This window comes from Bos indicus, chromosome 9 (assembly GCF_029378745.1).
Source record: "Bos indicus isolate NIAB-ARS_2022 breed Sahiwal x Tharparkar chromosome 9, NIAB-ARS_B.indTharparkar_mat_pri_1.0, whole genome shotgun sequence".
Classification (NCBI taxonomy): Eukaryota; Metazoa; Chordata; class Mammalia; order Artiodactyla; family Bovidae; genus Bos; species Bos indicus.
The window spans coordinates 67110870-67114860 of NC_091768.1; the positions used below are offsets into that span (position 1 = coordinate 67110870).

General features: G+C 32.6%; 1 non-coding gene across 1 annotated transcript; it reads left to right on the forward strand.

Annotated features, from left to right (window-relative positions):
* Window positions 1-3651: 3651 nt before the first annotated feature.
* Window positions 3652-3723, forward strand: TRNAY-AUA (transfer RNA tyrosine (anticodon AUA)). Its single transcript has one exon. It is a non-coding gene; the product is annotated as a tRNA-Tyr (tRNA).
* The last annotated feature ends 268 nt before the right edge of the window (window positions 3724-3991 follow it).

Consider the following 3991-nt stretch of genomic DNA (forward strand, 5'->3'; position numbering starts at 1 on the left):
CCATAAGACTGATCTATACATCAGTGTCTCTTTTGCTGTCTCTTACACAGGGTTATTGTTACCGACTTTCTAAATTCCATATATATGCGTTAGTATACTGTATTGGTGTTTTTCTTTCTGGCTTACTTCATTCTGTATAATAGGTTCCAGTTTCATCCATCTCATTAGAACTGATTCAAATGTATTCTTTTTAATGGCTGAGTAATACTCCATTGTGTATATGTACCACAGCTTTCTTATCCATTCATCTGCTGGTGGGCATCTAGGTTGCTTCCATGTCCTGGCTATTATAAACAGTGCTGCGATGAACATTGGGGTACACGTGTCTCTTTCCCTTCTGGTTTCCTCTTGTCCTATGCTTTTTAATAGTTGTCTTATATTTTTAGGTCTGATGGTTATATATATAACCCTCTTTGAGACAAATTTTTTGTGTGCTCTAGGTTTATGTTTTTCCATATTTATATCTAGTTCTTCTAGCACCATTTATTGAAAAATTTACATTTTTCCCATTAAAAAACCTTTGTATAGAGATCAAAGCATGGATCAAAGGAACAAAATAGACCTACACATGTATGGTTAATTGATTTTTGACAAATTGTCTTGATTTCTTCAGCTTTATTATATGTCTTGAAGTCAAGTAATGCATGTTCTTCAACTTTGTCCTTTTTAGAAACTATTCGTGGTCATTTATATTTCTTTATAATTTTAGAATTAACTTACTAATTATTGCAAAAAGCCTGCTTGTTTGTTGGAATTGTATTACAACTTTATTTCATTTATGTAGAATTATCTCAACAATTTGAAATCTTCAGAAACATCATCTTATCTTTCCATTTCTTTAGATGTTTTAAAACTTTGTCCAACAGTGTTTCAAAGTCCTTAATATATAAAATAGTCACATACTCAGCCAAAGAATTAAATGTATCACTGTGCATACTTCTGGAGCTCTTTTTCTGTATAGCACCCTCATCTATAGACTATTACTTTGTAGTTTCCAGCCACCTAAACTTCCCTCAATCCAGCTTTTCACTCTTTAACTCAGTGAAATCATTCTCCATGAACTTAGATGTGGACTGGGATGCTTTTGAACTGTGGTGTTGGAGAAGACTCCTGAGAGTCCCTTGGACTGCAAGGAGATCCAACCAGTCCATTCTGAAGGAGATCAGCCCTGGGATTTCTTTGGAAGGAATGATGCTGAAGCTGAAACTCCAGTACTTTGGTCACCTCATGTAAAGAGTTGACTCACTGGAAAAGACTCTGATGCTGGGAGGGATTGCGGGCAGGAGGAGAAGGGGACGACAGAGGAAGAGATGGCTGGATGACATCACCGACTTGATGGACGTGAATTTGGGTGAACTCCGGGAGTTGGTTATGGACAGGGAGGCCTGGCGTGCTGCAATTCATGGGATCGCAAAGAGTCGGACACGACTGAGTGACTGAACCGAACTGAACTGTGCTTCCAGACAGAAATCCAGGGCAATGTAGGGTCTCACTGATTTGTTTCCTGTATCTCCACCGTTTAATGTATTTTTGTCCAGTTTTCTCACTGTTAATGGTGAAAGAGCTAGTTGTTACTCTACCTTGGTCTGAAGCAGAACTCCTTAAAATCATTGTATGCTATGGAATAAGAAAATTATTTAATTTCTTTAATCCTGATTAGTGAGTGAGTTCTCAATGCATTGTTTAAAATTTTTTATTCATTGATTTGATAAAGTATTCATTGATAAAGTATCAACTGTATCATAAATTACTTCTTAATTATACTTCTATCTCTATCTGGCTGTGCTATTATCTGTCATTCATATGTTTGTTCTTACTTAAAAATGTATCTAATAGTTTAATAATATGAAGTTTAAAATAGATTTTAGTATAGTACAGTACCTTCTAATGATCTTTCATTTCCTGTAATTGATATGTGTGACATGCTATGATGAAAATAGGAATATAAGGTTTTGTATATTTGTCATTAATCCATAGAATTTTTTTATTTTATTAAAAATACAATTTAACCTTATTTTCTGGAGAAGGAAATGGCAACTCATTCCAGTATTCTTGCCTGAGGAATCCCGTGGACAGAGGAACGTGGTGGGCTAGAGTCCCTGGGCTTGCAAAGTCAGACACGACTGAGTGACTGAGCATGAACACATGAACCTTATTTTGGTAAATTATATATTATTCTTAATTTAGTTGTTTAGTATATTTTATGAAGGATAAGAAAAGATTGGTCTGAAGAAAGCATTCCTTGTTAAAACAGTTTTATTTTCTGTATGCTATGTTTTAGATGGATGGATGAACTATATCTGAGCTATTAGTTAAAAAAACTTTTACAAATTCAAAGTAATGTTAATAATTTAAACGTATAAGTGTTAAATGTAATCTAAGGATTTAGGATGAGCAGTCTACATAAGGAGTTGAGAACTTGATTTGTCCAGTCTTATAGCAATAAAAGTGTACTTTTGAAGACTGAAAGATACTGAACTGAACTAAGTAAACAAAATTCCAATAGAATATGAACTTTTAAAAATGAATATGTAGAGAAATTCACATATGAAAGCTACAGTTGAAATTAAGTTTTCAGAAAGAAACATAAATATTAAAAACCTTATGTCAATGTAGAAGATGTGAAAGAAAAAAAATTGTTCATTTGACTCAAGAAAGATTTAACTTTGATCATTCATTAATTTATTCAACCTACAAATATTTATTAAGCTTAGTTAGCATCTGCAGTATAATGTATTGCTATTTGATAGAATAAAGTGATGTAAGAGTTTCTCTGACTTCAGTGAAGTTGCATATTCATAAAGATCAACTTAATTTTTATACAGATGTTAAAAGTGATAATTATATATTCTCTTAAAGAATATATATATGATTTATTTTATAACATTAATGAAAACCATGCTAATATTAGGAATTATGTTAGCCTCATATTGGTATTTTCCAGCTTTAAAAATATTGCTTGATTTTAGTTGCATATTTTATACCAACAAACAACCTAAGCAATCTTAACAATTGAAAAAATTTGTCACAAATGTTGCCACAATTTTGATCAATGAGAAAGAAGATCTATAGTTTTTCACTCTGAATTTGCTTTATTCCCTTGGGTTTCCCTTCAACCTGAGAAAACAAAAACTTTACTGAGTTCAGTGATTGAGAGAAAGCATTTCCTGGGGGAGCAAGAGATCAAGAAAAGGAGACTAAAGATAGTTAAACACAAGATTGTATTCTGAAACTATGCCTCTTGTGTTTATACCTCAAGAGTTCAAAATAGCATTATTATTTTTTATACATTTTTATTGCAGTATGGTTAACATATAGTATTATAGGTTTCAGGTGTACAATATAGTGATTCACAGATTATATTCCATTTTTAGTTATAAAATATTGGCTATATTTCCTGTGCTATACAATATATCCTTGTGGCTTATTTATTTTATACACAGTAGTTTACAAGTATATTTTATTACATCAAAATTAGTTATCTGGATATTCATGACTACAATGCAGTCTGGGAGGTGTACACTTTAGCTTTCCATTTAGTGCTTAATAATAGACAATAAAAGATGTCATTGACAAAATTTAGGAATAAGTGATATTTCATAGGAAGATCTATAGAATATCTAGGACTAAGAATTAATCTTATCTTTGACTTCCTTGATGGCTCAGATGGTAAAGCGTCTGCCTATAATGCAGGAGACCCAGGTTCGATCCCTGGGTTGGGAAGATCCTCTGGAGAAGGAAATGGCAACCCATTCCAGCATTCTTGCCTGGAAAATCCGATGGACGGAGGAGTGTGGAAGAGTTGGACACAACTGAATGACTTCACTTTCACTTTTTCTTTTGTTAATAACAGGATAAATTCCCATAAAGAAACAAGAAAAAGAAATAAAAGAAAAATGACAAGCATTATGACTAAGAGATATTGTAATAGTTAAAAATATCCAGAAATGAAATGTTAACCTCACAACAATCAATAAAATACAAATGAAAA